Source organism: Meleagris gallopavo, chromosome 3 (assembly GCF_905368555.1).
Source record: "Meleagris gallopavo chromosome 3, MGAL_WU_HG_1.1, whole genome shotgun sequence".
Taxonomy (NCBI): domain Eukaryota; kingdom Metazoa; phylum Chordata; class Aves; order Galliformes; family Phasianidae; genus Meleagris; species Meleagris gallopavo.
In genome coordinates, this window is record NC_139406.1 from 30,617,060 (window position 1) to 30,644,946 (window position 27,887).

Below are 27,887 nucleotides of genomic sequence, written 5' to 3' on the forward strand. Positions count from 1 at the left end.
CCCTAGCTTTGATGATTCTGCCAGCACACCCTTATTTAGCTGGCATGAAAACATAATGCAAAGGCACTTTTTGGGAAGCAGAGTTTATAGCTGGCTCTGTGTGACTGAAGTGAGCCCTTGGCTCAGCAAAGTTAAATTGCTCTGTGTGCCAGCCCCTCTGCCTGCTGGCACTGACATTGCTGTGCTTCTCTGTGCTTCTGCAGCTTCACTGCTCCTCCTCCTCTCCCTATAGCACGCAAAAGATGAGAACATGCAGACTGCAATGGCGGGGACATACAGCCTTAAAAGGCTCTAATGCAGATTGTAAAAGACACGCAGCAACTAAAATCCAATTTAAGGAACAATACAGAATACGGGTCCTAGAGCATTTTGGAACCTGCTTTCCTCTCTGTGTCTAACTGTGAAAACTGGTGTTTACATTGTTAGCATACAAATAAATAGCATTTGGTATAGTCCAGCAATATCTTCATACTCCCATGTTTCTTTCTGGAGGCAACACGCAAAACTGCTGACACCCAGCTTGCTGTCTGTGTTGTGGTTTGGCTTTGACTCCTGAGCAAGCCATGGGCAAGAGGAACCAACTGTTCCTCGGTGGTTGTCCTGCTCCTGATATTTGCTTTTCCACCTTCTTCAGTCTAAATGAAAAGCAGCCAGCAGAGTTTGTCTTCTTACCCTCCAAAACCTGAATTCAAGGCCTAGGAACATCATCTCCTCAAAGCAGGGCAGGAGTGATCTTCCTGCAGTCCTCAGTCCCACGATGTGGATGGATCCCGTGAAAAAGCTCTGCTTCTGGAGTACGTCTGCTCAAGAACTACAAACAGATGGGAATAGCCTCAGCATTTTCAGAATGAAGCTTTTTGACTACTAAATGAGTATAGAGTTCAGTTCTGGAAAGGGCGGAGGAATCTGATGACAAAGAGACAAAACTGACGCTTACAAAGAGGGAGATGGATATAGCTAATGTATTCATAATGCAAGATTCAACTCTCTCCTGGGAAAAACTGAGCATGAAGAAGAAAAAGAAGTTAGTTTTCACTGTATGAATGGAAAGATCTCACATACAAGTACAGTGCTTTTTCATCCACTCTTAGGGCTCTGGATTGAGCTGTGGTGTGCTGCTTCCACCAATGGCTGCCATTTTCAAGCTCCTTGTGGAAGAAAAGACAGCAAGAGAAGTAAAATGAGAGATGTTTGGAGCAAAATGTTTTTCTTTCTCCTCTGCAGTCCTCAGCTTGCAAATGAGCTTTCTTTAGCTACGTGTGCCTGTTCCAGGCCTTGCTCCTGCTCCAGGCTGGGAGTAACTTGGCAACAGATCAAGCAATCAAGCACATTTTCATTAATTCGTGACTAAGTTGCCTTCCTATCACTTTTGACCTTGTCCTCTGACACAGAGGCGCTCCCCCTCCTCCCTATGTGGCCCCATGGCATAAGGGCCTGCTGCTTGGCACCGGGGAGGATTCATACAATTAGGGGCCGTGTTCAATCAACACAATGGAGTGGAAATGGATGAGGTATATTAGTAATGCTGCCAGTCTAGGGCTAATGGAGAATAGGAGTTTTATCAACTTTGAAGCAAGCAGCATAGCCATCATTACTGGAAAGGTCATCACGCTGTCTGCACAGCGAGCGATGTGACAAGTCAAGCAGTTTAGCATTTTGAGAATCATGCCCAGGAGAAGCCAACATGTTTAGTGTCCAGTGACCTTGTCACTGCTTCTAGGCTGCCCACCATGAAACTGTCATCACTGTTTCTAGGGCAAAGCCACAAGAAGGGCTTGGAGAAGGCAGTGGAGTATGAGTGACACAGCCAACAAATTACATCCATAGTGATCTTAGCAGTCAGATGTGGTAAGTTGTGTATCTGAGGGCATGTTGCTGTGGAATTTTGTAAACACAAGAGCAAGACCTCACCTAAATGCAATGCTATTGTACAGAAGGCAACCCAAACACAAGCTGAAAGCCTCTGCGGGACATAAGAAAGTCCTGTGCCCAAAAGATTCCATTTAGAGCTACGAGACTGGTTCACCAGAACTTTCAGTCCCAGCATGGGCCACAAGCACAGCAAATGGTAGTGCAGAGAGTTTCTCCACAAGCCTACACATCTTTTGCATTGGTACAAAATGGACCCTTTCTGATCTGGCAGTGTGAGTATCGAGGACTACTGCAGAGATCAAGTGAAAGAAGGATCACTGTCTCTTTCATGTGATGCAATTTCCCTCAGGTTTTTCTCGTTCTCATCAAATAGCCTCAAGAATTCTAATTTCTGTTCCACTTAAGGAATCAAAATAAATACTTCATGGCTCATCATACTCCGTGGCTCGTTTTTCCACCTATTTGCTGTAATGTTTTTCTCAGGATTTTTTTTTTTCCTTTTTTTTTTTTTTTTCTGGCAGTTGTTAAAAGCTGACATTTCTAAATAATGGATAGACCAAAACATAATTCTTAAAATATTAACTGCCATAATAATGAACATATTGCTGAATTAGCACTGAATTTAGCTGTTTTTAAGTGCATGTGGTGCCTCTGCTCCTTCAGAATTACTCTTCTTTGATTTTCATGTTGCTGTCCTAAAATATCTGACATATCTATACGATATTTGGCATTAAAAATGCACAGACAATATGAACATCCATAGTCCAGCCACTGAAGTTTCTTTTCATCCCCTGGTTCATTTAGTCCCTTGCATCAATGTGTGTGTCTGGTTATGCCAAATACACACATGGCTGGGCTCTAACTTCAGCTCCACCACAGTAGCTTTGACATGCTTCACGTGTCTTCTATTTCATGTAACAAAATTATAGCCTCTCTTTCATGAGGTGATACCAGCTAAGTATTTGCTGTGTGTGGCAAACACCTCCCAGATTTTGCTCGACCCTTCTTTCCTTCACTGTTCCTTTGCCCAGTGTCTTCTGTTTCTATCATGGAGCCTCTCCAGAAAGATTCTGACATGTCTCCATTTGTATTTATTCATGAATTGGAGAACTGGAAACTGCCTAAAGAGACCACTGAATGCATATATTTCACATAACCCAATTCTCTTCTCCCAGTCAGTATCTCTGGAAAGTATATTTCCAGAGAGGGCTAGTGTGCAGTGCATCTGATGTCCTGATAGTACATACTCTCATTAAGCAAATCCCAAGGATAACTCAGAAGCTAATGAGAATGGTTACAGATGCATTAACAAGGTCACTGATAAGAATATAGTCACAAATCACCTAATTAGGAAGGAAAAAAATCCAGGCAAGCTCTTGTATATTTTTGTCTTACAAGTGACCCCTCTGCAGCCAGCTACCAGCAATTGCTCTTCTCTCTCCTGCCTGGATGGATGGCTGCCAGAAATACCTCTTGGGGCTGAGAAGAGAGGAGGAAGCAGAAACTCCCATATTCTGGAATTTCAATCCAGTTCAAGCTATCATTTCATTTCTGACTCTGGACATACTTCTTCACTTCTCTTCTAAGAGCTGCTCACATCCATCTGACGTGAGGGTTTCCTTACACCCCTCACAAATGTTACTTTCTTTACTAATTTTGTGTCAAAAGACACAAAAATGTTATGTCAAAGGACATCAGAAGGGATGCAGCACTTGCTACACTTGATTCAAAATCCACACAAACCTCCCATGTTTTTGCCCGGTCAAAAAAAAAAAAAAAAAAAAAAAAAAAAAAAAAAAACTGCATGAAAAGAAAACAGTTCAATCAAGAGTTTTCAGCCCAGCTAAATCAGCACCTTTTGAGAAAAAGTATGCCTTCAGGAAAGTTTTGATAAACTATGAAGAGATGCAAAATAACTCAATGTCCTGACTCTGCAGCTGAAGTCTAAGTATCTCCATATCTTTAAGTGGGTAGGAGATTCATTCTGTTTCTAATAGTGAGAATTTATCTGTTACTGTGTCAAATACTGAAGATTTGTGCTATTACAGGTATGTAGTACCAACTGCAAACTACTAGTGACATAGTGTATATGTACTTAAAAAGATACATATAAAAACATATGGAAAACTCAGAATACTGAGCACATATATTTATAATAGGCATAGAAAAATACTTAGATTCAAATCTCTTTCATCAGTCATACTGAGTGTATTTATATAGAAACAGTGTATGTATGCTAACTAATGCAGTGGAAAATGTCTCGAAAGCAAAGATACTGTACAAAAACATGGCCTTAAACCAGAGATTCAGCCTTCTCTCTGGTAATATTCTCCAAGTGCTGCTCACTCTTGCTCAATACAGCAAAGCTCTGCACCCTCCCCCATCACAAGAGGCAACTTCATTCTCTCATAGTGCTTTCAAGGTTACTCCCTGCCTGAACAAATGACACTGTGCTATCTTTTCCCAACTTCAACAGAAATCACCTCATCCTTCATGATCAGTGCGCAAATGTGTGCGCACTAATAAATAACAACACTGTGCATTCAAACAGCGTCCTTCACAGAAGCGCTTTTCAATCCAGTAGAATTAATAGCAACATCAAACAAAATCCCAGCGAGCTGGGATATAAAAGCTAAAACCCACACCGGCTTCCTGAAAGCAAAAAGGAGCTGAGGGAGGAAACAAACACGAAAGATTTACTCACACATTTCTGACACATTTAAGCAGAGATCATGTGTAGCATGGTAGCCAACTACATGGACAGCCACGGTGGAAGGAGGTCTTGCTAGGGTGTTCTGGCATATACAAACACACCTAGGGCACCTCATGCACTGTGGCTTGCAGTTAGCCAGGGTCCTCATAAGACAAAGAAGATGCCTGGCACTCAGGGCACCCAGTGACACAGTGTCCTAGCAAGAGGCTGAGCCTTACATTAAGCAGCTTCTAGGTCCTGCCTGGCAGACAGGGTGAGAATGGAGCAGGGATGATGCCCACGAGAGACACCCAGCAAGCCATTAGCTGAGGTCTGCTGAGATCCACAGGGCTAGATACTAAAGACTTTCATCTTTCCTTATAAAGTAACCAGCTCATATTTGCTAGCAGTGTCTTAGTGGCTTTGACAGGCAGTAGCTCTACAGTCTGCAAACATGAAACTGCCCCAGGTTAAGGCCTGCACCTGCTGCCAGTTGCAGCAGAGCTCTGACTTAATAGGAAAAGGAATCAATTTGATATTAGCAATGTTTCAGAGCCAAAGTCCCAATTGCAATGGAAAGTAATCAGCAGTCTAAGAAGAAAAGTAGGTATTTTTTTTCATTTTCAAAGATCTTGATGTCTCTTGGATGTGCTGTGCATTTTTACTAGTGTACACTAGTGTACACTATTTAGAATGATTGTGGAACAAAAGACTACCATTAGAAAAATCATGTTTGTTTTGAATGTCAAGTGCCACAGTGCTGCACAGAATTATAATGCCTTGGTGCAATCAAAAGAGCCAAAAGTCTCCTCTGCAGCACAGAACTTGTTAGTAAATGAAGAAACAAGGTGGCCAGCCCAATACCCTGAGTTACCTCATCAAATGGACTGGAAAAAAGGGAAACAGTGAAACAGCAGCTTGAGAAAACATCAACATGAATAAACTTAACTGTGGGAAAAACTTGAGCATATTTAGGTACTAGATTTGAAAAGCCCCCTCTTCATCCTGATGGACACAGAAGATAAGATCTAAACTGGTAGAAAACACACACATAGCTCATGGCCTAGCTTTTCCAATTTGTTTCTTGGTCTCAGCAATAGGGTAAACAAGACCCAAGGGTCTGCATTTCACAGGGAATAACAACCTGGGATATAAAAGCTACCCTGTGGCAGGGTGGTTGAAATTTGTAAGATCCTTGAGGTCTCTTCCAACCTAAGCCATTCTATGATTCTGTGAATGAAAGCTGCAACTTGCTTGGGAGCTTCTGAGACAGTGTATGTATAAACAACTATTATATCAAAGTTAAAAGTTGAGATTAAGTGGGAAGAGTGTCAGTGCAGAACAGAACAAGAAATGGACAACCATGCCTGACAGCCATGAGCTGGTGGAAACTTCTTCATCTGGTGCTCCAAGTTCCTTGCACCTATGTGCAGCTGGATGCAACAGAGACAAGTAAATTATAAGATACCATGTTTAATCTCTGTTTTTAAGAAAACTGAGGAATATTTAGAGTATGAGGGTCCTATGGATTTTATTAGTGGCAGAAAAGGCCGAACAGTCTACTCTGGGGTCAGGGAAAAGCAGCGCTATTGTATGGCTGGAAATTTCAAACTGCAATCTAAGTGCCCTTTCCTGTTGTTATCAAAGTAACTTGAGCTTAATTGTTAATTGTTATCTCTGCCTTAATGTTTTCTGTATAGATTGTAAAACAAAACAAAAATCAAAGCCTTCACTTGGATGTTGAATACACATGTAATTCAACCAAGAAGTTTTCATGATCTTTTTTGAACAATGTGAACTATAAGACTAGAAAAGATCTCTGTCTTGCAGGTAGCATGCAAGAGAAATTACATATTCTGACATAATCTGCTTTCCCAACTTGCACAGTTCTAGCTAATCAAGTAGAAAATAAGCACCACTAACGATAATAAAAAATTGCAACCAGAACACCAATCCTTTCATCTTATTGTTTTCACTCTTCATGAAATAGAGCAGGAAAGGTATGACCCACTTACTTTCACACACCTTACAGTCTGAAGGAAAATATATGACTTGCTACTGGCTCCAAAGGAAAAAAAATGCTTTAAATTGGTAAGATTCTTGCCAGCAGGAAATAATTTGGACTGCACATTAACCTTAAGCCAGCAGAAATGGTAGTTTAAGGAAAGGATGTTGTGTTCTTCATGTGCAAAGAACACCCTAATCTTCAAACAGACTTATGTTTATTTTCACAGAGAGGTCAGTATTTCACCTTGATTAGCCACATTTAGCTTTCTTGGAATGAAAATAGATAAATTAGAAAATCTTCCAACTGTCACGGATTTTGTGCAAAGCTACAATGGCTGTATGTCACCTTGATAAGCAACTTACCCAGTACAAGAGGGCTGTGTTCACAAATTAATGTAAATTTTGTGAAATCACCCAAGAGTGGAGCACGGGGCTATTATTCACTGAAAAGAGTGACTCACAGCGCTGCTACTGGAGTAGAGCACAGAGCCGTGCTCTTCAAAACCTCAGCTTTGGCTTCATTTTGTGAAATAACACAATCCTGTCTTCTAATGAAAGTAACTTCAGCCTTCAATGTCTTGGCATATTAAAGATTTATCAAACACTATTTAAATTAATATTTCATTCCCTATTGTTCCCCGTAGCCGTTCGCCCCTGGCAGCAGCCAAGATTGAGCGCCACACGCGGCAGCTGGCTTCTGCAGGCCCTCCCCTGCCTAGGCTGCAGAGAGTCTTGTGGTCATCTTGTAACCCTGTAGTGGAGCTCTCACAGGATACCACTCACAGACGGTGTGAGACCCTGGGGCAGGTCCATCCTGACATCCTTTTGTACACAGCCAGCCAGGACTCTCTGGGAGCATGCAGAACTTGCTGGTCTCCAACCAATAGGCATCTCACAGGCTTTTGTGCAAGCCTCTCACACAATCATGCATGACTTAATGAGGCTGGAGGAGTTTTGTATCCACAGGAGCCCAGCCAGCACTTCCCATCATTGCACAGGGCTTTTTGCCCACTGAGCACCAAGCTCACATTTTGTCCAACACAAGCTGCATGTTGGAAGAGCTCTTCCAAGCGCCAGGCCTCCAGAGATTGCCAGGGCGTCATCCAGAGAGTGAAACAAACCAAGGTGATTTGTGTCTAACATATTCCTAACTCTGTGTGGTATCTCATTTTGTTTTTCAGATTTGCTTTTCTTTTTCTCCTGAATTATCAGAACACCTGGAAAGTGCTCTGATCACAGTGAAACCATGCTTTGTAGATATTTTGTTACTTGTGTTCCATTTGTCATTCATTAAAACAGACCAGTCACAGAACATTGCCAGTATACTCAGGAAGCTGCAAGCAGTACTCTTCCTCTCCTGTGTTTAGAAATTTGCTGCCAGCTGGAGAGCTTCTGGCTTTTCTCTCAAACTGAAGGCAGAATTTAACTGTGAATGGGACAAGGAAAAGGGCAGATATTGCACTGAGTAGCATGGTCTAGGGCAGTCTCAGGCATATGGGTTGATGGCTGATCTTAGTGGTCTTTCCAACCTTAAATCTATGATTCAGTGTTTACTAAACATAATTTTCATGCTCCAATGAGAAAGGCAAGTTCTAAATCAGCATATTTCAGCAAAAAATAAATAGGTCATCCATATTCGCAACTTCTACCCTTGACAAGAAACACCAGTCAGTGTTAAATACTTCTAATGCCATTCTAGTATCCAGTTCCAATCTGTCCACAGCCCCTCAACAGAGCAGATGTAGGTCAGCCCCAGCCCATACCTCAGGTTTTGTTCCCAGCCAGACCTCGCCTCTGCTGCTGCACTTCAACACATTGATATCCAAGAGGCTTTTCTGTTATAACTCTTGTCCACACCGCAGAACTTTTGTGCCTCCTCAGCTCTCCTATCTTGCTTACCTTTTTAATTTCTGCAGTGGCATATTTAATTTTAACTTCCTATGATTCAACTATGAAAAAGCACTTTACAGAATAGCCTGGAAGACAGACATTTCACAAAACAAAAAGCTGAAGTGCATTTCTTGGGGAACAAAAAAAAAAAAAAAAAAAAAAAGAAAGAAAAGTTAAAAGATGGCATAGTCTCTATTTAAGCTATTTGCCATTTTTGAAATGCTTTTTCCTCTGCGGCAAAAACTTCACCCACTCCTGTGTTGCAGCCCACGGCCACTGTGAATAGTTCAGAGCACCCACACACGCATTCAGCTTCCCCAGGTCTAATCACAGAGTCCTGTGATTTTCAGATCAGCCAGGATGAAATAATAATAATAAAAAAAAGTAGAACTCATCACAGTTGATTAAGACTCCTGCGAGTTGCCAGGTGGCTCTGCAGAAGCTGGGCCACTGAGCCATGAGAGAAGAACTGCTGCCAAGACCTCGTACTGCACCTCCCTGGCAATGACTGCCGGGGTTTTCCAGGCTTTGATCTCTGCATATAAATGCCCTGCAATATCACTGTGAACAGCTAACACCAAAGAACCCGGCTCCTTATTTCAGTTTTGTACCCTAAACTATCTTATCTTTTAAGCGATGAATGTAATTACAGACAAATCGGCTCTGAAAGTGACAGCAGTCACTCTCTTGCTCAGGGGGAGGAGGAAATACAGATAAGATTGCTTTTCTGCTGTCGTTTTAATGGCCACGAAAAAGCCTCTGAAATTAGCTGAATGAATCTCAGCATTTTTTTACCGGCAGAGATCACAATTTCATGGTTAATTATTCTGTATCTAAACTCCTGTTGCAGCTTGCACAAACGTTTGTTACCTTAGCAATATTTTTGGCTATCAAAAGTCCTGGTTTCTGTTTACCAGGGCAGGAATATATACACGCAGGGCAATGTCTCATCTTGACTTTGGACTATGAAACTTTATAGTTTCTTTTATGAATGCAAGATAACAGGTCAGGTTACATATTTGTTTCAGCTGCATTACAGCTCTTCAGCAGTGTTAGTACAGCAGCAAATGAACTTCTCTTTCTCTAAAGGGTATAGTTAATATAAAACTGAAATCTGAGGAACAGTTTTAGGGAAGCCTCTGTCTCTCTTAGTTGTAGCATGTAGAGGGTACTGCTGTTCTTCAAAACAGGCTTCGAAACTCTACTGCAAATATTCAAATTAACTATTTTGTTACATTTTTTAGAAGAACTTTAAGTGTGAGATTTTTCTCTTTGATGTCTTTCAGGTAATTGTTAGACGCAGTAAGTCTAGGAGACCTATGAGTTTAAGCTGAATTTCTCTACAACACTGCATGCAGAAACTTACGCTTTTCTCTAAGTATTAATGAATCAATTGCAAAACACATATCACGGAACAGCTTACAACACAAACATCATCCCAGAATCAGTTAGTTTTTGAATTTATGTTCAGTGAATGAAAATTAAAAGATAAAAAGAACTCCTAAACATTACTCTTTACTGTGTAGTATAATGGAGGAAAAAAAAAAAAAAAAGAGGTATTTCTCCACGTGAAGATGGTAGGATTGAATAGCTGGGACATGAGCTTGTTCTCTGGCTTTGCCATTGAAGGACTCTTGCAGATTCTGGGTGGATGTGGGGCTCGTGAATGAACATGGACTTTGCCCAAGGCCAGCATAACCATAGACACTCATTGCCTGTTGTGCCGTTTCCCTTCACCTGCTGTCAGAGAATCATAGAATGGCCTGGGTTGAAAAGGACCTCAAAGATTATCCAGTTTCAACACCCCTAATTTGTGCAGGATCACCAACCACTAGACCTGGCTGCTCAGCTGTCACACAGCTCCTTTGCATGTACAAAAAGCTCCAGCACACTGTTGCAGGCTGATTCCCCCAAAGAAGCACGAGGCAGCTCTCATTCCTACTCTGCTTTGGAGGAAGCTGAGGGCACTCCACGCACAGTAGTTTGTGGCATTTAATCAGCCTCCCTCCTGACTTGCAAGAGAAGCTGTTTATCAACACCTGACACTTGAAGGCTCCACCTGGTACACACTTAGGCACCTTTGCCTGAGATACTAGCAGAGATTGTTTTGACAACAAAGCTATCCATTCTACTGAATAGAAACATTTCACAGCAAAGTCACTCATGCTCAGAGTGAGGTCTCTGAGCACAAGCAAGGTGAGCAGTGTGTTGGCTGAGTAACAGGCCTGAGCTTACGTATTTTCTCTTCAGATGAGTTTGCTGACCACTAGGTAGCTGGCTGTTATGGGCTAGGAGCTCAGTTTGTAGGTTTCTGGATGGGTAGAAAAGGGATAGTTTTGAAATTAATACATTATTTTTCCACAGGGTGAGGGTAGTCTGTGTCCATCCATTGCACACTCGTATCTCAGGTGATCTTTTTAAGGAAATGCATTGCATTGTTAATGTCACTATGATGAAGATAGCACACAAGTGGTGCATTAGCTGTCTGAGCAGCACAAACATGAGGGTGTCCAGCAGGCTGGTTAAACTCATGCTGTGATACACCAATGTGCTGCTTGAGGATATTCTTCTCTTCATCTAACTCGTATCCATTCTCTGAACATGGCTTTTTTCCTTTATCTTACAATAATAGCTTTTTAATTTAAGGTAATAGGGTAGACACCACTTTATATTCATCTGCTCAGTGCTGCACACTGAAAAGTAAACGGACTACAAGAAGAGAAAGCCAGCTAGAAATATTGTTAGTATGAGAATAACATAGCCATAAGTGGACATAACAGAAATGAACGGTTTCTGACTCTTAAAAGAGTGAATATCTGGAGCAGCTCCATCGAACAAATTAATATTGGGTTATTGAACTTAATAAAATTAGCAGGTTACAGCCAGCCGATATTCAGTAATATCACTGAATCGGTCATCTGTTGGATACTTTGATACTTTCTGGTCTACCATCTTTACTGTCCTTAGAAACAAGCAAACTCCTAGTTATTTCTGTTTGATACTCACTATCTTTTCATTCTTTTTCTTTTCTTTTGCTATAGGCAGTGCAAATGGCCACGTGAGTATTACATCTGTCAGATGAAAGGACAGTGCTAAAAGCCAAGGTAGTGAATGTAGTTTTAAAGAAGCTGTCAGGAGAAAAATCATTGTTTGGAAAAGGGGGTATTTAAAAATAAAACTGAGATATATTTGTATGCCAAAGATATATTGAAAAAAAAAGTTGTTTTTTTTTTTTGGGGGGGGGAGGGAGGGGGGCATTTTCTTCTCTCCCCCAGGATACAAAGAAACAAAAAATGAAATGTAAAAGTCACAAAAAGAGTCATCCAGACTGGTCTGACGTGAAGTAAAAAAAAAATTCCCACTGCTAGAAGACCTTTCCCCTGGGTATCACCCTACAGAAGACTTTGGCAAGACAGATGTAAGTGTTTCCAATGCTTTCCTCAGTGGAGAGCAACTTGGGAAATCCCTGCGTGCTCTGCATGCACAGTGAGGCAGTCAGGGAAAAAAAAAAAAAAAAAAAAAGCCTTGTCATTGGTACTATTCATGACCCCTGGGAGACTGAAAAGAATATGCAGCAGAGAGCAGCAGGCAATCTATAAATTGTCTTACGTATAAAGCCGCTGTGTTCTGTGTTAAAGCACCACTAAGCTACATGGTGGGAACATAGCTGGATACTAGTTTGTTTTCAGGGCTGCAGAGTCTGAAAGCATGCTGGCTTGCTGAGCTGCTCCGCTCATTCTTAAAAATAGGAACTGTTTTTCCACTTGTTCAAATTTCAGTCTCTGTTGTTTTCCTTTTTTTCCTCTTGGATGCACAGTTGTACATTCCATCATTAATAGACAACCAAGGAAAGTGAGGTGAGAAAAATACAGCTCATGACTTTTGAGTCTCTTCTCTCACAATGTCAAATGAAAAACTCTCTCAGCCAAGAAAGGGAACTGATAAACCTTTGAGCCTGCCTAATTCATTCAACCCATCAAAAGGAAAGGGGATGCACACTCAGCCCCATTCATCCTGATGTCCTTGCTGTACGTTAATAAGAGATGCATTCACCCTTTCAGGGGCTATCAGTACCTCCTTTCATTTCGGACACTGCCTCATTCACCTGCTTCTGAAGTGCATCATTCCAGTAATATCAATCTAGGAGGCCATCAGCCCTGCATACTTGATCATTTCCAATTAAAACGGCAAAATCTGCATTGTATGGGAAGTAAAAATGCTGAAAGGCTAAGGAGGCCAGTAGCTAAGATTAGCCATCAGAGGTGAATGTAACCTAATTTAAATGTGATGAAATTAGACTATTTGCCCTAATTTTCATGCATTATCTCAAGAATACTGATAAGGATGGAATGAACACTTCAGAGCAGCTGGCAGGCAGCACGGTCACTGTGCTGCACCACGTGCATGGTTTACTTTCAAATGGAAGGCTAAATTTGCAAAAATGAGAGTTAAGGACAAGCTGTTTGGGCCTCCAGCTTATTCAGGTGGGAAAGGGAGGATACCAGCCTCCCGCCTTCTAGACCATATGGGTTCCTTCTTCTCCCTCTGCTAGCATGCATAGTTTAAATGAGCTCAGTACTGTTATTTTAATGGAGAGGATTGCACTTTGAGAAATACTGGTGGGGAAACTGGAACTCAGGGGATAATTTGTTTGCATTTTGCTTTTTAATTAAATGGAGCTAGGACAAGGAAAGTGTTTTTCCTTTTGTCAGGTGGTAAGAAATACAGACATTGGTAGTTCCACCTATTGGTAGGAAAGTAAAAAAGGTTTTGCCTACTTTCTAAAGAAAAGAATTCCAAGAATTTCTAGTGCCATCTATGAGTGAATACAGAGAATTGCCAGTATTTCTTGGCTTGTTTTACACACACACACACACACACACACACACACACACACAAGTAGTACAGAAAAGAAAATTGTTTATCTTGCCTTCCCTGCACCCACCTACAATCTTTATGAATACAAGCTCATTTCAGCTGTTTAATAAGCACACTTAAAAAAACAACAATGTAGTTACAAAAACTAGTCCCCACAGTATAAGACACTGGCCAAAACTGCTGACATTTAGTCTGCCATCAGGGTGCTGTGTTCCTAAAGGAGACAATGAAGGAGGTATCTGGACTCAAGTATCTAAACCACCTTACTCAAGTGATTCAGGTCAAAATCTGCATCTGACTCAGAAGACACCAAAGATGAATACCTTCCCAATCCCCTGCTTTAGTTAAGATTTTAGAAACATCCCAACACAAAACTAGCTGAAAACAGCAAGAGTTGCTGCAAAATCCAGCCGTTGTCCTCCACTCACCCCTAAAAAGACAAGCATGATATGCTTCGAATTCCCTCCTGGATCTTTCTGGGAAGCAATTTAAAACCGCAGAATGATAATTAGCTTTTTACTATATGCTATAGGTTGAATTTAAAATGCTATTGAAAACACATCATTAGAGACTGCCAGAAGAAGGGATGTGGGAAATCTCATACTTTAACATTTTCTTTTTGAAGATTTCCAAATGTACCAATTTCAAAATGTGAAACTTATCCCTGGGAGAGAATTTTCTTATTTCTCTTTTCCTCTATCTCAGTCTGTTCCCTCTTTATTCTCTCCTAGGAGGACGGCATTGAAGGGGAAGTGGCAATCAAGAAAATAAAGACTGGATATATTGGATTTCATTAGACAAAAATATTGAAGAAAAAAAAAACAAACTACAAAATATCTTCAAAACAAGAGTTATTGCCCCCAGGGAAAAAGTTAGGAGTTCACATTAAAGCAATACTCATTTGCAGTGTCTTCTCAACATAGCAAGTGCTGTCATAAAGTGAAATGTCAATGAAATATTTCCTCTTTTTTTCCAACTACTTGTTAAAAAAAAAAAAAGTGCACACGGCGGTCTGGGGCAAGGTGTTAAACACAACCCCCCATCAATAAGATGTGCAAGTGTGAAAGCTGCTTAGAGCAAGGGGTCTACAGAGCCTTCATCAGTGGTTCTTAAGGGCAACTCAAAGTTGTTCTGAGCATGGGTGTTGTTCTGGCTCTTAAAAGACCTGCTGGGATAGAAGTGACCCTAAAGCACATGGATGTCATTGCTCCTGAGCCGTCTGGATCCCTGTTAACCAGAACATGTTGGATTAGCTAAGCGCTGCAGTTTCCTTTCAGGTCTCTAGGGAGATGTTTTTGCATCAGTATAAGAGTTGTATGTGTTTTTGCTATGAGGTTTGTTGTCCCTGTTGGCCCAAGTCAAACAAGTGTGACCACCTGGACCTGATGATGACCTTGCTTTTAGCAATGCAGTAGACAGCATCTCATTGCACTCTAGGGACAAGTACACAGGGGTAAAAATTATAACTTCTGTTCTGGCTACATAAGTATTTTTAATTTCAGGATGGGGTTCAAAACAACCCTCATGGCTTATGACACACATAGTCAAATAGTAAAGACAATGTATTTGTATTGTGCTGTTTTCAGATCCTCTTGGGGGGGAGAGCTTAAAGTGAGTTTTCAGCAGAGATTTGCACTCTCCTGACATTGGGTTAGTAACAAAAATACAGTAAAACAAGGGTCACCAAAGGAGCACTTGACCCAAAATTGACGCCTAGAAACTGAGCATCCTTGTGGACGATGTACATCACAGTGTAGTTCTCATCACTGGGAAAGATCAGTTTAAAATGTGAAGGATATAGTAGGTGATGTCAGATCCATCATACTTAAAATTTTATGTTATATCCTAGCTCCTTCCCTCCAAATAAGAATATTTTCTGTTAAAAAAAAAAAAAAAAAGCCTCAAACATTTAAGAATATAAAAAGAATATTTTAGCACATTTCAGCAGCTGACTAAGAAGGACTGATGTGGAAGAACCCTGAGTTGGACTCTAGATTCAAGGCAGACATGAAAACTTCTATCTCAGAGAGTTAGTGCTATGGAACTATGACATTTTCAAACACTTTCTGAGCTGTTTTGTCTTCTTCTGATCTTTCACCTATTCCTGTGATCTTCCACAATTCTTGAATGTGTCGGGAGCACATTTTCTAGATTTTGTCTAAGGCCAATGGAACCAGACTTTGTTCTGTCTTGCAGAAGATGAATTGGGAAAATGCCATGCAAATACCTTGGTACTGGGCTATTTTGTACATGCCCTGTGGAAAAAAGGTCTGATTAAAAAAGTCTATGAGTGTCAGTAACTAAAAAAATTCTGCTAATTAATATTTCCTATGCACATAGACATTAATAAAAGCCTCATCTTTTTCCAAGCCATTACCAGATGGCAAAAAAAGTTCAAATTTCTTTATCTATGATTTTATCTATTTTTGCACATCTAGAATCTGTGGAGGTATACAGAGAGAAGCAACAGCACAACTGCTTGAAAATATTTCAAAGGATGCATAATTGCAGTTTCAGCATATTTCCAAGCAGTGCTGGTAAGTAGGTTTTACGCAAGGAAGTCCTCTACTTGACCTGGTTGCCTGAGGAATTACATCTCTTTGTGAAAGATACTGTCACAAAGAGGACAAAAAGGGCTAAAAGCTGTGGTCACTCAAATGGAAAAAAATAGGAAGATCTTCAATTTTCTAATGTGTGTTACAAGGTACTTTTTTTTTCTATAGTTTAACGAGTCATTTTTTTAGTTTTTTTTTCCTCTGTTTTTGCTTTAGGAGAAACAAAAAGAATGGAAATAAAAGGGGAAATTTTACTATGTCAAAATCCCATATTTAGTTTAAACACTGCCATTTGTGCTTAAATTGCATTAATCAAAACAATGAGAAAACAGCTGATTAGACCAAACAGAAAATCACAGCCATGATTTGAAAAATATCAGGAGACATCTTTAGGAAATAGACTCATGGGCTGTGACGACTACATTTTTTTTTTTCTGGGAACCAACCCCAGAAGATGCTCTTTGCTTTTGCCCTTGAAAACAGTGAGTCAAGGGGAGGAAATTTCAATTAACTAGACAGCAGAAAGGTGAGTTGCTAGAAAATTCATCTGAGAGTTATGAAAATAGATCCTTCTTTGTCACTAGGCACTGGCAGCATTGATGTCGTAAAATATAATCAATCAGAAACAGAAATCTACGCTAGATCAAACCAGGAATAAAGAGCAAATCAACTGAAGACCCTTTGTTGAAAATAAGAGGGGAGGGAAAGGATCCAGAACAATTAAAACCTCACATCTTGGCTTTTTCAATAAAGCAATTTGAGTCCTTTCATATTTTCACCTCCAAATAAAATTTTAAATGTTATTTTAACTCGGAAACAGAGCCACAAAATAGCGTAACAATGCCCAAATTTCATAGAGTGTATTTCAACTAACTGGCCTTGCTTGTACTCACCATTTTTCTTTCTCTTCATAGAATCATAGAACGGCCTGGGTTGAAAAGGACCACAATGATCATGGAGTTTCAACCCCCTGCTATGTGCAGTGTTGCCAGCCACCAGACCAGGCTGCCCAGAGCCACATCCAGCCTGGCCTTGAATGCTTCCAGGGATGGGGCATCCACAACCTCCTTGGGCAACCTGTTCCAGTGCGTCACCACCTTCTGAGTGAAAAACTTCCTCCTGATATCTAACCTAAACCTCCCCTTTCTCAGTTTAAGACCATTCCCCCTTGTGCTATCACTATCCACCCTCATTTTAAATTCAAAAAAAGAGGGAGAGAGTGTGCAACAGAACTTATTCCCCCTTTAAATTTTTGGCTCAGCTACCAATTCCATCACCACAGGTGCCTCACTCAGCTCAACTGATGACATTTTATTTTTAAAAGTTGAGAAATAAAATGAGAAAATGAAAATTCATGGAAAAATTAAGCTGCCTGCTTGACTATGCAAACATTCACATTCAAAATACTGGCATTGATCAGCATATCAATTTGTTCCTGACACTGAGGTTAATATTTGAAACAATTGTACCTCCCCCACTTTCTTGCGAATGAAATACAGCGTGTCATACCTCTGCACACTTTGTTCTCTTGGATGGGCTGAAACGGATGAGCAACATTCTTATGAGTCAGTGCACTCCCAGGAGAGCCTTCAGCCGCAGCAATATGAAGATAGTAGTAGTTTTGTTAATTCAGTCTTGTGAATATTTGCCTTCAGCCATTAACAACAGTAGAACAAATCATTCCTTTCACATTTTAGGAAATCTACGTTTCACATCATCAAAAGAGCTGGCTTTTGGAGGGAATTTGATCAATCTTGTATTCGCTAGGACCAATTCTCTGTGCTGGCTTTACACCCTCACCTACACAGCTGGTTTGGCTCACTCTCCTAGAACACCTGAGAGTAATACAGTTGGCTGCCGTTATTAACATGGGATCACAGCAGGCTTGCATTTATCACCTGAGAAGTCATTGGTGTCTGGACAAAGAGCACAGTATTTCTGCCATTAAAGCTATTTCCATGGCACAATGCAATAGGCAATGTATAGAGATGAGGAGGTCATAAGAGCAGAGCCTGCTGCCCAGGCTAGGCTACTCCTCCAGCAACGCTATCTGGGTCTTTAAAAGTTAAAGTCCAGTATTCACTAGTAACAGAGCAGTTAGCATTAGTTTGTACAGGCTGTAAAACTCGCTGTCACCATGTAAATGATGATATATTCCAGCTGCTGGGGAGGAGTAATAGATGTGCTCAAATCTATGTGAAAAGCCTCAGTTCTTTAAAACCCTTGACAGATAGAGATGATTCCCAAGAAGACAAGGCACATCATGTTTTAAGATCTCAGATATTCCAGTGGTAGGTGATAATTTTACTTTAGCTTCAGCTGTCAGCACTAGTTAATTCTAATGCTAAGGAACATTGGTTCACTTGCAGTCCTTGGTTGTAAGGAAAGGGAAGTCTCACACCCTGGGAGTGCTCTGCTACTCTTTGCCTCTTGTGCTTTCTAGTAATGCTTAATGCATCCTTTGTATTAAAAAATCTTTTCTGTACACATAAGTGTTAGGAGTGTTTGTTCTTCTTCAAAACAAGTTCAGTTTATTCCTATGGTAGCTGAGAGCAGAACTAGCAGCAAATACATCCAGCTCACCTTATTATATAATACTAAAACGTTGGTGAGTTATTTGCTACCTGCAAAATCCTTAGAATTTAGGCAAAAGTTTACAGAAAATAAGGATGTGTTGTTAACAAAGCTCGTGGAAGTTTGGAGTTGGCTGTTTGTTTTGTGACATCTCCAAAAGCTGCAAGAACTGATTTTAAGAGACGTCTGTCAGTCCAGCATCAGAAACTTATGCTGGGATGACTTTCTGGAGCCACCATCCTCAAATGTTTCCTTAGCACAACCCATTTATAATGACAAAATAGGCAGCAAATCCTTTCATTCCAACAAATCCTGGCTTCTGCACTGCTATCTCAGCAGGATGTGAAGACAAGATAAAAAAGCCAGCAGTGACTGTGCCTGCAGATGGGTCAGAGGAATTTTTCATAAAAACAACTTTCATTTCATCCCTGAGATGGAGTTCAATGACTGCAGCACAGTCAAGTCCCAAGCTATTACATGTGTAAGAAAACTGTTCAGAGGTTAATATACAGCTGAGAAATTGTTTGCATTCTCCCCTGACCCCTCCTTATTTTATACATATTTTCCATCTGAAAGGGAATTCAGGAGTGTACCACTGCAGACACGTGGCACAGGCTGGACTTCTGTTCCAAATTTCTTTACTGTAATTCTTCCTTGTGATTTAATCCTCAGGAGGGCAAGCCAAGTAGGATGCAAGATTTAAATTTTGCAAGCCCTGACACCACCTGCTCCTCCAGAACAATTCATCTATAGCAATTAGTGTACAGCAACAAGCCCTACGTTAAATGATGTGTAGAAACAAAGGACTGACTCAGGCTCTCTCAAGGCAGTACAAAACAGATCAAACGAGAGCCTAATAAAAAAGCCATTTTTCAACAGAGGTAAGTTTTAGAAAACAATCTCAAGATTAGATAAGTGGAAGCCCAGCTCTTGATAGCTGAAGGTGAAAATTCAGAGGCTGAAGGCGGAGTGCGTGAGACAAAAAGGCTGAACCCCACTACTGCTGTGTGTGCTGAGAACTACCAGCACCCAAGTCCAGCAGAACAGATCGCTAGCACTGTCTGAATCAGATGTCTGTGAGCATCCACCATTGAACAGCCCAAGAAGTAGGATATTTTATCAGAGTATCAGTAGTGCAGAGGGATGAGCAAGACCTGTTGGCATCCTCCAGCAGGTGATCCCCTGAATCCCAGGCGCTGTCCACAACCAGAAGGCAATCCTCAAGGGTTTTGCAGCACATCTTCATTACAAGTACCCCGTGTGTAAGAATTCATACCCAGGGCATAGGAAGGGGAGGTTGCCCACGTTTTCCTTTGTTGGTTTTTTTTTGTGTGTGTTTTTTTTTTTCCCCCTCCCCCTTCTGAGGGTAGTTAATGGCATCAGAAGGGGACAGAAATCATTTCCACTGGTGAATTCCAGCCAACCATGAGCAAGGACATGTATTTGCAAAGGGATTTCAGATACACACTGAAGCAAAGATGACTGTGTCATCAATCAATCACGTGGAAGTTCTCTCTGAAGGGCCCATCTGGGAAGGCAGCAGCCTGTGAGCATCATTCCTACCTTTCACAGCACAACCTTCATAAGGATGGAAATCAGTACAGGACAAGTGCATATACTGAGGGTGCTAGTATCTTTGCTTAACTGAAGCAAAAAGTCTTTGCTTCAGACAAAAATGAAGCAAAATTTATGTGCTTTAGACCAAACTATATTGTAATAATCTGTTCAGAACTTGCCTAGTCTGGATCAGCACCAAAAACAATCTGGAAACACAGGGGTAAAGACTATATTCCCAAAGGTGTAATGTCTGAAGAGTTACTAAAGTATTTTTCTGGATCACGGGAGTTGAGATCTTAGAATGGAGAGTTTTCAATCTGCAGAGACTTCTCTGCATCACCAAAGAGGAGCATTTTAACTTACTTATCCAAACACAAGTAACAGATTTGGGGAATACTTAATGCCACAGACATGTTGCTAGAATTGTGTATATGTTACAAAACAGATGAGAAAACTTCATCAATTTCTACATGTCAACACAAAATGTGGTTCTGTCAGTCAGCTACTTAATAATAATAATTAAAATTGTTCCTTGTTTCAAACAGAACAGGTTATTGAATTATTATGTTGTGGTCACTTCTGTTAAACCTTTTGCCATCTCTGAGCAACAATAGCAACTTCTCAGTTTGAAAACTGTAGTAACTTACACAAATTACTGCATCTTGCATCTCTTCAGAGGAATAGAAGAGGTGAGTAGCAGTTATTTTTGCAATATAGTGGCTCAGATGTATTTCTCTATATGCAGAGTTATTTCTTTTTACCACAGTGCATTCACACCTTTTCTTTTCAAAGCCAGGTCCTAGAAAAGTGCACTTCCAGTTGAGCAACAAACACTCCTCAAATTTTCAATGTAAGCTTCACAGAGAGTGTCTGGGAGTCACTCACCTTACTTGGCCTTGAGTACTTTAGAGGTTTCTACATCTGTCAGAATAAAGAATATCCAGCCAGGAGCTGTTAGCATAAAAAAAAAGAGCCTTGGTTTTAGTAATCTAGTACTTCCACCTGGAAAAAGAAATATTGAAAGAAATTTGAAGATGGCCAGCAGAATAATAAAAATAAATGAGCATACCTTGAAGAACTTAACAAAAAGGGGTGTAACCCTATTTGAGGAAAATTATTGATATTACAGAAAGAAAGCAAATTTGGACAGACAATTTAATTAAAGAAGACATCAGTATGCTTTCCTTTGGCCATCTGGGCAGGCACTGGCCCTGCACAGGATGCGAGCTCTCCTGCCTCCCCACTGCTGGTGCGGTTCTTCTGCCTGGTGGAGCAGCAGTGCTTACTGCTGTGACTTCTGAGAGATGATAAAAGGATGGCATGGGACACTGTGGGGGACAAGGCTGGAGACTCTCACGTGGGAGGTGGCTTTCCATGTCAAGGAAGACCCACACTGGGCAGAGGAGCAGTAAAAGTCTGGATTGGCAGAGATGAACTGCTATGCACTGACCCAGCCTCCTATGTCATCTTTCAACACACCCATGCAACCCTGCAGCATACAGCAGACTTAAGGGGAGTAGGGACCAGAGAAAGGGGAGGAGAAGCATGAGGGAGAAGAAAGACATTTCCCTAAGAGTTTGTTTTATTGCTTGTTTTCTTTTTTTTCCCCCTCCCTCAGTATTCGAATCACCAATTAAATGTTTATGGTAACTGGCAATGAATTAAGTTAAGTGAAAATCCCTGAGTCAAGACTGTTTTGCTTGTGAGGTCTTCATTTACTTGGCATTTTCACATAGCTCTGGGCTGCTGGGGATTTTTGTTGTTCATCTGTCTGTTATAGGCAAAAGGCAACCACAGCAGTCCTCAAGTCTGCTTCTGAGAGTCTGAGCATGAAGGGGGCTGCCACTGTTGAGATGTTTCACGTAGTCGTGTTCCTGGCCAGGAGCAAACAGGGACTTACCTGTACATAAACACCAGCTTTGCTGGCTGCGCCACTCATGCATCGTCAGTGTGCATTTAGAAAACCCAGCCCTCTCAAGACACCTTCACAAACCACACAGTCACAACTTTGTGCTAGGAGCACGTACAACACCAGGACACATTGCAGCCAATGATGCATAGCACCAACATCAAGCTGGTAGTGACAAAGTGCATAATAATGCATACAAGGCCCAAAAGGCTTGGGGGGGGGGGGGGAAGAAGGGAAAGCAGCTTTGGTCAAAACATTTCTGAATTCTAGAGAAAGGAAGGATGGAATACTGATATGACAAAAGGATTACAAAATCTTCCATGTAAGATCAGGAAAGTCCATGTTTTTTAACCAGCTCTTTGATATTTGCAATCTAGGGAAAGTACTATCACAGAATTGTAGGGGTTGGAAGGGACCTCTAGAGATCATCAAGACCAACCCCTCTGCCAAAGCAGGTTCCCTACACCAGGTCGCACAGGTAGGCGTCCAGGCGAGACTTGAATATCTCCAGAGAAGGAGACTCCACAATCCCCCTGGGCAGCCTGTTCCAGTGCTCCGTCACCCTCACCGTGAAGAAGTTCTTACGCACATTCGTGCAAAACTTCCTATGCTGCAGCTTATGTCCGTTTCCCCTCGTCCTGTCTCCACGTACCACTGAAAAGAGACTGGCCTCACCGCTATGGCCGCCACACCTCAGATGTTTATAAACCTGGATCAGGTCCCCTCTCAGTCGTCTTTTCTCAAGGCTAAACAGACCCAGTTCACTTAGCCTTTCTTCATAGGGGAGATGCTCCAGGCCCTTCACCATCTTTGTGGCCCTCCGCTGGACTCTTTCCAAGAGATCCCTGTCTTTTTTGTACTGGGGAGCCCAGAACTGGACACAGTACTCCAGATGAGGCCTTACCAGGGCAGAGTAGACGGGGAGGATCACCTCCCTCGACCTGCTGGACACGCTCTTTTTAATGCACCCCAGAATGCCATTGGCCTTTTTGGCCACGAAGGCACACTGCTGGCTCATGGCCAACCTGTCGTCCACCAGGACGCCCAGGTTCCTCTCTGCAGAGCTCCTCTCCAGCAGCTCATCCCCCAGCCTGTATTGGTGCATGCAATTATTCCTCCCTAGGTGTAAGATCCTACACTTGCCTTTGTTGAACCTCATCCGATTTCTTACTGCCCAGCTCTCCAGCCTGTCCAGGTCTCGCTGAATGGCAGCACAGCCTTCAGGCGTGTCAGCCAATCCTCCCAACTTCGTATCATCAGCAAACTTGCTGAGGGTGGCCACTATCCTCTCATCAAGGTCATTGATGGAGATGTTGAACAAGACCGGACCCAGCACAGATCCCTGGGGGACACCACTGGTTACAGGTCTCCAGCCAGACTCTGCACCACCAATGACGACCCTCTGCGCTCTGCCAGTCAGCCAGTTCTCAACCCACCTCACTGTCCACTCGTCTATCCCACACTTCCTCAGCTTTGTTATAAGGATGTCGTGGGAGACAGTATCAAATGCCTTTCTAAAATCAAGGTAGATTACATCTACCACTCTTCCCCCATCCACCCAGCATGCGACAGCATCATAGAAGGCCACCAAGTTGGTTGAGCACGACCTCCCCTTGGTGAACCCATGCTGACTACTCCTGATAACCTCCTTTTCTCCCAGTTGTTTGGAGATGGTATCCAGCACAAGCTGTTCCATCACCTTTCCAGGGACAGAGGTGAGGCTGACAGGCCTATAATTACCCGGATCTTCCTTCTTGCCCTTTTTGAAGACTGGAGTGACATTGGCTATCCTCCAGTCTTCAGGGACCTCCCCTGTTATCCAAGACCTCTCAAAAATGATGGAGAACGGTTCGGCAATGACCTCCGCCAGCTCCCTCAGCACACGTGGATGCACCCCATCAGGTCCCATGGACTTGTGGACGTTAGTACTGCCTAAGCGCTCACGCACGTCCTCTTTCCTGACTAAAGGGAAGTCTCCCATTTCCCAGACCCTCTCACTAACCTCCAGGGTGTGGGAAACCTGAGGAAGAGCCTTTTCACTGAAGACGAGAGCCTCTTCACTGAAAACTATGCTGCTGAGTTAAGAGTTATAAAAAAATATATATGTATATATATATTTCTTAAGGTGTTTCAGAAATCTTTAAGTGTTTTGTGCAATGAGGAAGCCAGGAACAAGGGAGGCCCAGCAGACTCCTCTCAATGTGTTCAAGACTCTTGGGTGGGACAAGAGTTCATGGGTGTGGAGGAGAACAGAGCTATGTAGGGCATGCATCCATGGTTTGTCATTAGTACTTAAATACTGGTTTAAATCTGAAGCTATGTTGTTCTCAATTAACTATTACTCTAATAGTTGTTTTGTTTTTGTTTGTTTTGTTTTTTGTTTTTTAAATATAGAATACACTAGCATCTATGTACAATTCTCCATTAACTGAAATCCACTTTTGTTTCCAAGATTTGCAATGACAAATGATCTATTCTGGGTGTATTCCAGAGGGAATTGAAGAAAGGTGGAAAACGAGACAACACATTGTCAGATTAAATATATGTGATTTGAGCAGTTTCCAAATGCTGCTAGATACTGAATTGAGTACGTCGATTCAGAAGAGGCATCAATGCATTTAATAGACAATTTAGTGGAAATCTCTGGACAATCTGTCTGTAGGCAAAAACAAACAAAAAATTTGAAAGAAAACAAAATGTTACAGGGAAAGATAGAATAGCATTGTACTAATATCTGGCTTACCATAGTTTGTAAAGGAAAAAAAACACATGAATAGCTGCAGCATACTTTACATCCTCATCCAGCAAAGCACTTAAGTGCAGTCGTCACTTTGTCTTCAGTGAACTGTAAAGGAACATCGCTGCCTTGAAATTCTTTTGCTGCTACGGCCTGTGTGCCTGGAGAGGGTTCAGGGACAGTGGCAGCAGAGATGTGGGGAAGGTACTCAGAGAGGCATCGACTTTGTTGTACTTCACCCATGAAAGTAATGGATGTGGAGAAGGCTCAGTCATCTGCTGGTTCATTTTGTTGATGGTTGTAGTCCTTAGGTCAAGGGAGATGTGGCAAAGGCTTACAGGGATGAATGTATGAGTCCTGTGTGAGTCCTGTTTAACATCTTTGTGAATGATCTGGAAAAGAGGATTAACTCGCTTATGGCATTTAGAGATGGTCATTAATTAGACAGCAAGGCAAGGAGCTAATACACAGGTGAAAGACAGTAAGATGATTAAGTAATGGTGAAACATACACATGTGGTCAACAAACGCACACATCTGCATGCATGCACACCTGCTTACAAATACAATAAAAGAAAGGATTTTCTGAATGTCTGTTTTTAGAGTTTTTTGGACTCACTCTGTTGAACACATGAATTAAAATAATTTTCCATCAAAAGCAACCGCCTATCATTGCAGTGCTGCTCATCTGTCTCTTCATTTCTGCAAAGGTAATCACAGACTAGATTCCTGATACATTTGGTTCCTTTTATTTGGTACATTTGATTCCAGCCTCTGCACATCTATGTTATGTGAAAGTAGTTCAGGTAAATTTCAAACAGAAAAGCATAATTTAAAAACACACATTAGCTCAGGGAGCATGTGAGCTCTGTACCTGAGAGAACAAAACTTTTTGTTTGTTCTCTCTTTGTTTGAGGTGCATCTTGGAAATGTTGTGTGAAAGGATGGAGGGAAAGGGTGTGTGTAACAACATTTGAGGCAGCTATCAGGGAGCGGGCTCTCTTTTCCATGAAAACACACTCAACACTTTCAAGTCCTGCTCTCTCTCTGCTTGGATTCCCTCTGGGGCTCCTGGTTGGACGTGATGGCAGGAGAGCAGCAGCTGAGGCATTAACACCTTCCCACCTCCTCGCAGCCAGCAGGAAAGCTATTTTCTTTGCCAATTACTTTGTGACCTATGAAAAAAAACTTTTTCATCTTTCACTTCTGAACACCGGGAGCCAGAGTTGCTCACAGTCAGTGCGGGGATAACCACTGAATTGCTGCTTGCTTTCCATTATAATAAACCAGTGAGCTTTTCTTTGAAAAAGCGCTTATCCTCCTTTCACACAGTTTGTATAATCCCTCCTTGACTCATGCACAAGGCTCAGCCTCCCCCAGGATGCCTACAGCGGGACAACTCTCCTGGCTACCACAGAGGTGCCTTGGTGATGGTGTTTGGGGGCACATAAAAGGGAGCACACAGTGCCCTGATGGTACAGCAGCACTCATGGAGGTTAGACATCTTAGTGGGAGAGCAAGAGGTGGAATCCAAAGGGTGATCCACGTGATGAGCATGAGGGAGCTGAGAGTGAGCCTGAGCATAAGTCTGGCTAACCACTGCCCACACATCTCACCCTCACAGCTGCTGAACTGGGCGTTGCTCTGGGCCTCTGCACAGCTGGCCTGCTGTTGGGACTCCCAGGCTGTGAACACATGGGGACAAGCGGACAGCAGGGTCACCTCTTGGCAGCAGGGACACTATCAGGAGCATCAATTTGCGCTGTGAACTCACTACCCCACATTGCACACACAGATGTGCTGCAGCCAAGAAACCCTCACAAGCTGAAGGCGTGCCGCAGGCTTGGTTGGGGCCAAATTTTGGGGTATTAAAAGTCCAGGGTATTAAAATTAACCACATTCAGGTTTTTTTTATTGTTGGTTTTCTTTCTTTTCTCTTTTTTCTTTTATTTTTCCTTGTTCCTTTGCCTTTTTCAGATGCATCAATCTGCAGACAAGATGCTCTCTAGGGGAAACCAGCAACACACATATATTCAGAATGAGTTGGACAAGTTGCTTTGAAGGATTTATTTTGTTTAAATGTCTGCTTGGAAACCCAGTCGTGTATATCAGGTGTTGGCACTCCCCTGTGACAAGTCAGCCCCTAGTTTAAGTGGAGCAAGTGAATCATTCAGCCCCATTGGGGCCAAGCTAGAAACTCCTGGTACCAGTGAGTGTGCAGAAAAAAAAGCAAAGCACCACCCCTTAGCAAGGAAACCTCTGGTAGCATCCATGTCTCTCTAATAGTATCATACTGTGGCAGACAAAAGCCCAAACCTTTGTTCTGGCAATGCTTGTGATTGCAGGAAACTTTTACCTGAATAAATTTCTAAGTGTTCTAGCCTGAGTACACTAGCTCATTTCTGATATGATGCCAAGGTGCCTCATGGGGCTTTGTGCTCCACTTTCCTCTACCTGCAATCCCCAATGCACTGCAGGATCTGCACTACTGTGACAGCCAGACCCTGAATGCAAAAGCTGCATCTCTGTGGTGCAGCCTCAAGAGCAAATGTTTGGGTGAAGTTAAACTGACATCGAGGAGTGGCACATCCTCCTTCCATGCTCACCATCCGTGCAGCGCTCCTCACGATGTGTGGAGTTTGGTCAAATGAACATGAGATCCAACGCTTGTGGATCAACCTAGATAAAATAAATAGACACGGAGGGATTGAGGAAAAAGGTATAAACCTAAGCTGTTCTGATACAAAACATTGACTGAAGTGGATTTAGATAAGTTTCTCTGGGTAACTCTGTGATCCAGGAGTCCATGTGTGGTGATTCACACAAACAAGAGATCGAAAACAAAAGCATCTATCAGCTGAGTATAGCCCACGCCAGATAATGCTAGCTTCCCCCTGGGGCTTCCATGGTGCACTGTTGATATGAACAAGTCTCGAGAAGAGTGTGAGAAAAGATTACTCTTTAGGAGGACTTGAGATGATTCATACATTCAGTCCTTGACCCAGAATCTTGCCGGAGCCTATAGAGCAGGCCATAGGCTCAGGATCAAAGTCATTCACCTGGGACTACCACTGGTTTGGTCAGGGGCAAATCAGTTGGCATCTATCCATGTTCTTTTATTGTCCGACAAGACAGATAGTGACCTAGCATGTCCCATTTTGTTAGGAAACTGAGGAGATGTTGTCATGTCTTTTAAGAACCAAAACTCAGGTTAAAA

General features: G+C 42.0%; 1 long non-coding RNA gene across 1 annotated transcript; it reads left to right on the top strand.

The window, feature by feature from the left end:
- The first annotated feature begins 10,582 nt into the window (after positions 1-10,582).
- On the top strand, positions 10,583-18,294 carry LOC146544654 (uncharacterized). The gene is made up of 4 exons (XR_014882180.1): positions 10,583-10,657; positions 11,503-11,519; positions 15,778-15,876; positions 16,809-18,294. It is a non-coding gene; the product is annotated as an uncharacterized LOC146544654 (long non-coding RNA).
- The last annotated feature ends 9,593 nt before the right edge of the window (positions 18,295-27,887 follow it).